Raw genomic sequence first — 12286 nt, 5'->3', positions numbered from 1 at the left:
GTGTCCCACTGAAACTTGAGCTCTGTGTCTGTCACTTTATAGCATCCACTGCCACACTATTCAGTATCACTGAGAACCAAGGCAACACTAAAGCCTCCTATTTATTTGCTTTCTATGAAATTCTCCTCTGGACGGACTGCTGCCACTCAAATGTCTCGTCTAGTCTGGCCTGTGAAACACCAGCAGAGAGCTGCCTAAAGTCTGCAAGGAGCTGAATATTAGCTGCTACCATTTTAAAATTTTCATTTTGAGCATTTTAGAGGGTCCAAAGGGTTAATTCAGGGGTCCCTTATATTTCTCATCTTGCCAATGCTATTGAGACCCTTTAAGTGACTAAGTATTTTGGGAAAATTGACAGATGCGCCATTAAGGACTGACATTAGTTTATGAGCAGGGTCTCATCATTACTGCTGGCATGTGCATGTGTGAGCTGTAGTCTTGCATAAAAAAATCACTGCTTACAAGGCCATTTTGATTAAATTAAGTTTAAAAAAATCTCTTGTAAAAGAATAAATCAAATATTAGGTTCACATAGTTCTTGAATAGATCTGAGACCTATAATGATACCGTAATTTCTTTACGGGATTTTCTATAATTGAATTAATGTTTTTAACTTAACTAATGTATTTGATGCAAGTTTTGGTTTATTCCATCCTTTGAATTTCGAAAAATACCTTTGTTAAAAGCTCCCCTGTTTGTATATCACAACAACCTAAGCAAATGTCAGCTGCTTAATAAGGAACCTAAAACTTTATATCTGAACGCTCTGATTTCAACGTATGTAGGTAATATGAGCCCATTCTCGTCTCAACCAGCAACCTTGGCAAAGAGAGGACATTAAAAAAGCCAGAAGCAAGGGGAGAAATAGCTTTTTTAATATGTCTAGAGTCCAGACTTCATAAGCCAATTGAACATTCAACAGCTTAACTCACGCAAGTCGATTTTATTACCAGATATGAATGTTCAGCCACAACGTATTCTGGAGCTGTGAGGAGCTTTAACTGCAAGCATTCATGGAAAAGTGTTTTGTGAGGGGCATATTTAAATGGATGGAGAACAGCTATGAATGTAAGTATACAAACCTATCTATCTATCTATCTATCTATCTATCTATCTATCTATCTATCTATCTATCTATCTATCTATCTATCTATCTATCTATCTATCTATCTATCTATCTATCTATCATCATATAGTGCCTTTCCTATCTATCTATCTATCTATCTATCTATCTATCTATCTATCTATCTATCTATCGTATAGTGCCTTTTCTATCTATCTATCTATCGTATAGTGCCTTTTCTATCTATCTATCTATCTATCTATCTATCTATCTATCTATCTATCTATCTATCTATCTATCTATCTATCTTTCTATCTATCTATCTATCGTATAGTGCCTTTTCTATCTATCTATCTATCTATCTATCTATCTATCATATAGTGCCTTTCCTATCTATTTATCTATCTATCTATCTATCTATCTATCTATCTATCTATCTATCTATCTATCTATCTATCTATCGTATAGTGCCGTTTCTATCTATCTATCTATCTATCTATCTATCTATCTATCTATCTATCTATCTATCTATCTATCGTATAGTGCCTTTTCTATCTATCTATCTATCTTTCTATCTATCTATCTATCTATCTATCTATCTATCTATCTATCTATCTATCAGTGTGCAGTACACACACACACACGCACACACACATATATGTGCATATATGACCTCAAATGAACTCACATGAGTCTGAAGCTTCATGACATGACCTCACTCGAACTTGCTTTAGCAACGTTTTATAACCTGCAACCCAACCCGATTCACTTGAATAAAAAAGCATGCAACCCGACCTTTACCTGAAAATATTCTGGCTCAACCTCAGCTCCATTTAATGTGTGAGCCAAGTCTTTTCATGAATACTATTCTTATGCTGTGCAGGGCAGTGACAGTGTTTGTTTGTTTTTGTTTTTTTTTTTGTTTTTTTTTTTGCAGACTTGATTCCAGAGTGTCCCGTCAGAAATCAATAATAAAATGCTCTGTTTTACACACTGCATGATAACTCTTACAAGAGCTGTATGAGCCCTGAACAGTTGACGTCTATGGTGTTAAAGTCCTGTAATAGTAGAGTTTGATCTGATTTATGAGTCATTTCAAATTCCAGAATGTCAGTATACAGTGAGTGCGGTGATCTCTCGCTCATTGAATCTAAGAAAGGATGGTAATATGAGTCTTTGGTTATCCCCTCCTGCCCCACAGCTATTCACTGCTAGTCTAGGTCTTGTTTTAATTCCATATATCTATATGCAGTTTTATTGTATGTTTATCTGGTGACTCTAAACAGGCTCGGTATGCACAAATGTGTGTGTGTGTTTTCCCTGAGATGAGAACTGGTGGAACATCCAGTGATGACTCCTGATGTAAGCTCAAGGCTGCTTTAGTAGGTTCTGCTTCCCCACAAGACTGTAGACAATACCTTGATAACAGCCAAGTGTATTGCTGTGGTGTTGACTGCCAACATACATGAGTGGTGAAGGAAGATGAAGGAGCACAGACTGAATTTTGTGTGTGTGTGTGTGGTTGGTTTATGATAAAAAGCAAAAGCTGGTTGCTCCATCATTCTACCACCAAGTGCATTGTGGGTAAATTCAGTGTACTCTTTACCTAGAAGCATTCAGTCAAAATGATGTACAACTCCACTAAGCAGATTTTGGAAACAGTATCATTCCTAAATTGAGAGTAAAAGTCTAGCAATAAACAAATTATGTGAAGAAAAGGGTGGGATACCCTGTAAATGGAACAAACTTAAAGAGCTAGGGACCCAATCAATATCATTTATTGAGGCTAATTTTCTTAAATTACCGGAGATAGGAGTTTAATGTACTATTGATAGCCAACACAGCGCTTATTCTTTTCATCTTGATGGTCCATTCAACATCTGTGTTGATCACCACAGTTTACTACAGTAGAATGAGCGCCAGTGGACAGAACTACATTACAGCTCTTGGCTATTTTTCCAGATTTTCATCCTTGCACAGGTCACTTAGCATCAGGAATTATGGCTTCACTCCTTTTAACTGGTTTCCTGTTAGGTCAGCTAAGTGGTCGCACCAAAAAGCACAGATGTTTAAATTTAGTTCCACTACAATTTTTTTTGGTTACTGTGGAAGTTGTGTACTGCCGTCCACATCTCCAAAATGCTTTAACTGACTTAGTAAGAAGTGGCGCAGTGGGTAGTGCTGCTGCCTTGCAGTTAGGAGACCTGGGTTCACTTCCCGGGTCCTCCCTGTGTGGAGTTTGCATGTTCTCCCCGTGTCTGCATGGGTTTCCTCTCACAGTCCAAAGACATGCAGGATTGGTGCCCTGCCCAGGGTTTGTTTCCTGCCTTGCACCCTGTGTTGGCTGGGATTGGCTCCAGCAGACCCCCATGACCCTGTAGTTAAGATGTAGTCAAGCAAAACGACACCTTTTATTGGCTAACTAGAAAGATTACAATATGCAAAGCTTTAGAGGCAACTCAGGCCCCTTCTTCAGGCAAGATGTAATACAGAAACTGGAGTTCTCTGTGCTTGAATACACACTAGGACATGTAACAACATTGGAAAACCTTTAAGTGAGACATCTTAGGTGTAATATCTTGCCTGAAGAAGGGGCCTGAGTTTCCTCGAAAGCTTGCATATTGTAATCTTTTTATTTAGCCAATAAAAGGTGTCATTTTGCCTGACTTCACATTACATCCATAATGGCTAACATGGTACAACATCCTAGTTAACTGACTTATTAACAGAATCATTTTACCGGATGCAGCACGTTGTTCTTTCATAGACTTCACTGCTCACTGATTTCTATTTTTTTTACCTGTACTGTTGTTCGACAATGTTCTTTTGCAAATTTGAACACTTTTCAAGTTTTTCTTTCAGCACCATTCAGACACTGAGCAGTTGGAAATTTACAAAATGCTTTCCAATCCATGACAAAAGTTGTGATAGTGACTCCGGCCGTTTTGATAAAGCAGTTAATAATGGAAATAAATGTGTTCATACTGTATAAATAGCTCCTTAACGTATGATTTCACAAGCCTGCTCTTTAACTACAGATTCTCTGGCCTGGAGAAACATCAAGTGAGGTCAAGTGACTGCATTCCCCTCTTGTCAATAAACAACGGAAACGGTTTGGCACTCCAGATAATATGTTGGTCCTCTTATCAACCAAAAAGGGCATCTGGGAAATATCCGCATAATTAGAGAGCAGGTCACCAAGAAAACGCTGGAGACTCCCTGATAGCACTGAGAGACGAGCATTTGTCAGACTCGGAAAAATAAGCTTTAATATTAGGGAGGAAGAGTTTATGTTGTTTAGGACATTTCAGACTTGGAAACTGCATAGAAAAAATGATCATATTCCAAGCAAAAGGAAATCAAATAATTCAGGCATTTGAAAAAAATTATTCTGCTGAATAATTACCTAACTAATCTAAAATCACAGATTAACAAGAAGAATTCTGCTTTTGAATCCAGTATGGAGGATTCTTCACTTTAAAAAGAAATGCCGAGAGTTTTCCAACATTAAAGGGTTCTCTAAAAGCTATTTGGTGGCTTTTTTATTTTTAGTTAGTTACTTTATTTGTTTACATTTTGCATTACCACCACCTCTCCAGCCTAATTTTTTACCATATTTGTTCATTTATTTTATTATGCTCTACACATATAGACAGATATTTACTAATAAACACACAACTGGATAACACTGAAGTAGCTGATCCTTTCAGAGTCATCAGTGCTGGTGTCTGCTCTACTCAACATTCATTGTTGGTATTCAGTTAGTAAGAAAGCAAAATCCACAGAGAAATTTAATTAAAAATTAACCAAGCACAGTTAGTATTTAAAGATACAAAAAAATACAAATATGTCTTAATTTCCTATAAGTGTTATTCTGACACAACTGCACGTTTTTACAGTAAATGTAACAGAAAAGGAACAGAATGAGTCAGCTAATTAAACGCTAAGATTAATTAAAGGTAAAAATGATTGACTGATTAAAGAACTGGTTGGAATAAAATTTGCAGCCACTGGGGGCCCAATGGGACCGAACTTGAAAAGCACTGCTTTATCTTATATACTCAGCAAAAAAAGAAACGTCCCTTTTTCAGGACTGTGTATTTCAACAATAATGTTTTAAAAATCCAAATAACTTTACAGATCTTCATTGTAAAGGGTTTAAACAATGTTTTCCATGCATGTTCAATTAACCATAATCAATTAATTAACATGCACCTGTGGAATGGTCGTTAAGACCTTAACAGCTTACAGAAAGTAGGCATTTAAGGTCACAGTTCTAAAAACGCAGGACACTAAAGAGACTTGTCTACCGACTGTGAAAAACACCCAAAGAAAGATGCCCAGGGTCCCTGCTCATCTGCGTGAACGTGCATTAGGCTTGCTGCAGGGAGGCATGAGGACTGCTGATGTGGCTAGGACAATAAATTGCCATGTCCGCACTGTGAGATGCCTAAGACAGCGCTACAGGGAGACAGGAAGGACAGCTGATCATCCTCGCAGTGGAAGACCACGTGTAACAACACCTGCACAGGATCAGTACATCCGAATATCACACCTGCGTGACAGGTACAGGATGGCCACAACAACTGCCCGGGATGTCCAGGAACTTGCAGGTGCCTTGGTGGAAGAGTGGGGTAACATCTCACAGCAAGAACTGACAAATCTGGTCCAGTCCATGAGGAGGAGATGCACTGCAGTACTTCAAGCATCTGGTGGCCACACCAGATACTGACTGGTACTTTTGATTTTGAGCCTCCCTTCATTCAGGGACACATTGTGAAACATTTTTAGTTTATGTCTTATGGTGTTGACTCTTTTAGTGTTCATACAAATATTTACATATTAAGTTTACTGAAAGTAAAAGCAGTTAAAAGTCAGAGGACGTTTCTTTTTTTGCTGAGTATATATAAAGCAGACGGTAACAATCTGGCAGACTTGTATGTTTGTTATCATCCAGTTGATGCTTAGTAACCACAAGGGGGAGCCAGAGAGCCTCAAACACAGCAATACAGTCCACAATATAAGAATACACATACAATAAAGAGTTTTTATTGCACAAAGCACCTTCCGATGAACACCTCTGTAACAATTAGCCACAATCTTATATAGAAACTAGACTATAACAATCTTGCAGTCTTGTATATATGTTGTCATCCAGTGGACGCTCGGAATGTTTCTGGTGTACTCCGTAAAAGCATTTCTCATGAAAAATCTGTAATATTATTTGTTTGTCTTTTAATATTTGTTTTTCTTAACTATATTTCATCTTGCGTTTTTCTTATTGTAACAATGTTGTGGTGGTAATAGAATTAAATCAACCTAATAACATTAATTTAATTGACTATTTTTTCGTCATCAAAAATTCTGCATGTAAAAAGTTATTACTACACCATAAAGCAAAAATTAATCTGTCAAGTTGTGTTTTTTTAATCATATTTTTTATCATCCATTTGACACTCGGAACATTTCTGGTGTGCTCCGTTAAACCAACAGACACTTTTATCATTATGCTCCGTAAAAGCAACCGACAGTTTTATCTTGAAAAATCCATAGTATTATTTGTTTGTTGTTTAATATTTGATTTTGTTAACTATATTTTCATCTTGCATTAGTCGTATTGAAACAATGTTGTATTGGTGATAGAGTTAAATCAGACTAATAATATCAATTTAATTGACTTTTTTCGTCGTCAAAAATTTTGCATGTAAAAACGTATTGCTACACCACAAAACAAAAAAAAATCTGTCAAGTTGTGTTTTTTTAATTATATTTTTCTCAAACAATTTAAAAAAAAAACCTTTATTTTCCTCCTGGGCAACGTCGGGTATTTCAGTTAGTACACTATAAAATTAAAGCAGGTAGTGAGTGACCTGTATGCCAACCAGCAGAGGGCGCTCTGATAAGACAAAGGCCCTACCCAGTCCCGATTGTTAAGACCAACAGGCTTTGACAGTAGGAAGACACATCGCTGTGTCAGATGTAAGATTAGAGCACCTCTTGACTTGGTAGTGGAAGCCAGAAGTTCATTACTGCCAGCGTGATTGGTAATTCATTTACTCTACTCTCCTTTGCAGAGATCGGTTTTCACTTTGACAATAAATAGTCTTTTTCTGTTTGTCAATGTCAAAACGCTACACTAAAAATCGTGTGTGATTCAATGTTGTATAAAACAAAATGTTGAAACCTCCAAGCAAGGGGTGAATACTTGGCAAAACACCATACACACAAACACACACATACACAGACACACACATATATACAGTATATATATTGTCAAGGCTCAAAGCAAGTTGGCACCCTGCCTACAGGAAAACGGAACGCACAGACAGTAACCGCTTCTTTCTTTTTACCCACAGAGACACATGACACCACTGGAGGACACTTGATGCTACTGCCAGTGCTGTGATGGACGTGTCGGCCCTTCTGTCAGGATGGCTATATAAGAACATAAAACCACAGAAGCTGGAATTCACTTATAATCCAGAAACCGATTGTGACAGAACTTGTACCTCAGAAGCAACTTAAACTTTGTAATTCCAAAACCAGGATGGTCTTTACCCTTATTTCAGTGTTGTTTGTTGCTCTGCCTAAGCATAACTAAATGGGGCCATTTACTGAGCCTAGTTTCAGAAAGTGTTGTTTTCTTTCTTTCACAAATATACATACTGTATGTATATTTTAAAAGATGAGACTGACAAAGTTAAAGATTTGGGACACCACCTTGGTGACCCCGTATAATTGAGGAAATGAAAAAGTAACAAAAGGTCTGCAACAATTGCAGAGACATCTTCATGGTGTCTGATTTCTGGGTTAAGTGGTCATGTGGCAGGAAGGGGTGGGTCCAGGTGAAGAGACAACAGAAGTGACATCAGCGATGAGTGGCTGTCAATCTTCCGTTCTGCAGCATAGAAGACAATTCTACCCTTGGTCCTGCGGGTACTTAACTTCATCAGAGCCTTTAAGCTGTCTCCAATGTGCACACACGTGACATGATATATATCATATATACCATGGAAACACATTATTATTATATTGTATATAAATATATAAAATAATTCTGAGTTTGATCAATGTATAATGGTTTTCTTCCTAACTGGACAAATAATAACTGCAATGGTCTCCTAGCTTGGAAGCTGAATATTAAAAGAAGGTGCTGACTTTGTTTTATAATTTATTATTCCTTACAGTTGCCAGTAAGTCGATCAGGGGACAGTTTAGACCATAAAGTGATTTTCACATCTGTTTAATCCAGTGTAGGGTTACTACCTGATGTTAAATGAATTAAAAAGCCCCTTCCTTCACTCTGTTTTCATTTGAAATCACTACAAAGACTTTGTGCTAAAATAAAAAAATAAAATCCATAAAATTCAGTTGAACATTTTATATTAGTAAGGGCTCTCTGGGTGAAGTGAGATACACCAGTGGTGCTACAGTTTATTCCCCGGTAGCCACAGCTTTCTGTCCCAATCACTTTCTGCTTTTTTTGGAGTCCTGCCTTGATTAAGCAAGCAGTTATTTCTGTGTTTCTGTGTTTTGGTGTCAATCTTAAAATTTCAAACTTGGATTTGCCAAATTTGTATGGCAATGTTAAAGCATGAAAATATTTTTTTCATCTTAGCTTTTCACATTGTCATCCTCTTCATGATTTTCATTCTGGTTTTCTAGATGTTTCCAGTGACATACTCGAGATCTTTGAGTCAAAGAGCCATCAGACTTGATTGCATGTCTAGGAATCGCAGCACTTGACAGATGACACGACCGCTTTTCAGAACAAAGTACTGCAAGCTACACACATTTTGACAGCCAAGCAACCGCCTGAATCCATATAAATGTTCTCCAGGTAAGGTGAGCTCTTTTTTCCATTCTCTAGTAGTATAACAAAGTCAAACAATCAGAGCCTCTCTTCTGTTTGCATAGTCCAACACACCCACTTTCCTTCTTTCCTCACATACACTGTTCTTCCGGCTGAGGTTGTCAGCTATCGCAAACACAGAAGCCCACCTCTTCAACTTAATACAAATTCAGACCTGTTTTGATTTTTTCATAGCACGTCACAGACAGATCATGTCACAGTACAAGACTGGTGGTCACAGGGGTGTGCCATGAATGTTCCTAATTCATTAAGATTATGTAAATGAAGGCTATGACTGAGAATTGCTGGAAAAGTCGTGACGGATTACACTTTCCTGTTTAAGCCATTACTTATCAATGAGCATGCTAGCGAGAGCGAGAATGAAGCAACTACAGCGTTTTTGCTGTCAATTGTTCTTTGCCCACTCTTCCATAAAGCCCACCTCTGTGGACTGTATGGCTTAGAGTGATCCTATGGACACATACTCCCATCTCTGCTGAGGATCTTCCTGGCCCACTCTGTGAGGGTTCTTATCAGGGTTGTAGTGTTGCCATATTCTTTCCATTTACTTATAAGAATTTAATGGTGCTCTGTGGGATATTCAAAGTTTGAGATACTTTTTATAACCTAACCCTGATCTATGCTTCAACACAACTTTGTCTCTGACCTGTTTGGTGTGCTCCTTGGCCTTCATGCTACTTACTTAATGGTGTTTCAGAGTCAGAAGCCTTTCAGAACAGGTCTATTTATACAGACACCATGTGACAGATCATGTGACACTTTGATTGCTCACAGGTGGACCCGATTCAACTAATGATGTGACTTCTGAAGTTAACTGGTTGGACAAGATCTTATTTAGAAGTTTCTTAGCAAAGCTGATGAATACATATGCACTCACAACTTTTCAGTTTTTACCTTTTTTTAAATATATTTTCCAGGTATTTTATTTTGGACTATAAGTATTTTATTTTGGACTATAAGTCCATTACATAAAATCCAAATAAATATCCATTTTAATTTCAGACTGCAATGCAACAAAACAGGACAAAGGCCGAGAGGCATGAAGACTTTCACAAGGCACTATGCAATTCATGTAAAACACGAAAAGAAACACCTGAGCAAAGAAGATAAATGAATGAAGACTGTAAACATTGTGGCAGATGGCTGGGACCCTCAACCGGCTGGGAAGCTTTGGTAATGGAAGGACTGAGAGAGAGAACATGCACAGGGCATTATCTCCCCCGGAGCTCTAGATGGCAGCCCCCCCCATGAGCTGCAGCAGTCCCTCAGATTCCCACAGGGCACGCTGGGACTTCAAGTTTCTGGGCTCAGCCATGTTGGGTTTCATGGGTGCTGCCAGGAGGTGCAGCAGGGTCCACGGAGACCTACTTTGTCTTGCTTCTGTCTCACCCAGAAGTGCTAAAGAGCCATCGGATGCAGGATAAAAGGAGCCCACTGTCGCTGCTCCAGGAGCAAGTGTCAGGAGATGGAGGATGAAGCATGCCAGAAGGAGTGGAGGTGGAAGGATAGAAGAGAAGAAGTCCTGTGAGCTGATTGTGTGACTGTGCTTGTGTACTTTGCCGTTTAGGGGTGGGGGGACAATTGGGAAGTGCTTTACCTGGTCAAATAAAAACGTGTGCTGTGCTTGAACTTGTGCCCGTCACCTGTCCGTGTCGAGTTTGGGGAGCGGGTGCAACCCCTGGTGACCACAACATCTAATATTGATAATTATATATACTCAGATTTCACAGTATTCCTACTGATAATCCGTTTCAATTTAAAAGAATACAGTCAGTTAGTAAGTCATTGTCCAACCCGCTATATCCTAACACAGGATACACTTTCCTGTAAATAAACAACCATCAACAAAAGTTAGGTTACTAGAAAAAACAGGAATTGGTTTGAATGCAATTATGTATAGCATGTTCAAAAGTAAGCAGCTCCAGTGACCAGATAATATTATTATTACTTAACTGATTCCTTTATCCAAGGTAACTTACAACATTTGAGATACAACTGGTTACATTTCTTTTGTTTTTCCAACTGAAACACAGGCAAGTGAGTTGCCTTCCTCATGGTCACAAGGTGTCAGCAGCAGGATTTGAACCTACAACTGCAGTCTCAGGTGCAAAACTTTAACCTCTACACCACACTGCCTGGCAATAATATTAGCCCTTAATAAAAAATACAAATATTATATAAAGAAAAACACTTAGTTAATTAAATAGTACTTCTGATACATTAAAGTAACTGATGGCACCATAACTAAAGCCAATTGTCAATTTCCTGAATCCGGGCAGCACAGCTAGTGTGTTATAAATATAAATGTCACACTACTGCACCTCTGTGAATGCAGGGTATGAGAAGAAATAAAAGACAAATGGCTAAACAAACAATGAGATCAACTGAAAATGATAACAACCTGCAGCCACAGAGGACTGAACGTGAGAACTACTGCTATAGCAGACCCTAAGTATAGTTTACCACATTTTAATTCAGTAAGAGGTAAATGCAGAAGAGTCAGAAGGTTTACGGACCAACATAGAGTAAAATTATTTTCTGGGTGGCGTGAAGTGTGAAGCTGGCTGAAAAATACTAAGGACGTTAAGTGCTTCTTATGCATATGTGTGTCTATGTGCAGAGTCTTCTTTACACCTGCAGTGAAAGATGAACCTGTCATCAACAATCCTGCAGGCATCTACTTCCAAAGTGATGATGCTGTGAAACAAGAAGCCCTGAAATGTTGGTGAAAGCCGGCCTTAAGAATTTTATGCTGCTGGAATACTGGTATAACATCACAGATGGCACAAGTGCACAATCTAACAGTCCTGCTTAGTTTTTAGTAAGCTCAGTATTCCTAGTAAATCTATGTTAATTCACAATTTGAAAGATTTGGTTTTGGAATATCAGGAGGAAAAAAGTGTTGCCAAAAGTCTCTCTTGGAAGAATATGTCAGAGGGTAGGTGCCATCAAGCTGAATGAATGTTGGGAAAGAGTAGCTTATCTTGACATTTGAAGAGCTGCAGTACAAGGTCAACTGAAGAGGAGCTCTGTTGTCACAGTGGGTGCACAGCACGAAGGTTTTGATTTCAGAGCTTTGCAAGAAAATCATCTTGAAGGTTATGCTGAAACAAACAGGGAGCCAATATAGCTGAGCCATCACAGGCATTATGTGTCATGCATTTCTAACATGTCAGCACTTTGCTAAGGGTCACTTTTGGAAGATACATTCATGTGTCTATTGTGTGGCTCACCCAGCTGGTTCATGGCCTATTAATGGGTATGGGGCAGGAACCTGCCTTGACTGGGGTGCCAGTCTACTGCAAAGCACCCTAACACTGTTCGAGTTAACAGTTAATGAGTTTTACATT

At 38.5% G+C, this 12286-nt stretch overlaps 1 long non-coding RNA gene across 1 annotated transcript; it reads left to right on the top strand.

Moving 5' to 3' along the window:
* The first annotated feature begins 864 nt into the window (after window positions 1-864).
* On the top strand, window positions 865-10565 carry LOC120530562. Its single transcript, XR_005633988.1, has 4 exons — window positions 865-1068; window positions 7420-7593; window positions 8729-8903; window positions 9939-10565. It is a non-coding gene; the product is annotated as an uncharacterized LOC120530562 (long non-coding RNA).
* Window positions 10566-12286: the final 1721 nt, after the last annotated feature.

The sequence above is a fragment of the Polypterus senegalus genome, chromosome 6 (genome assembly GCF_016835505.1).
Source record: "Polypterus senegalus isolate Bchr_013 chromosome 6, ASM1683550v1, whole genome shotgun sequence".
Classification (NCBI taxonomy): domain Eukaryota; kingdom Metazoa; phylum Chordata; class Cladistia; order Polypteriformes; family Polypteridae; genus Polypterus; species Polypterus senegalus.
This window is presented reverse-complemented; position numbering and strand designations above follow the sequence as displayed.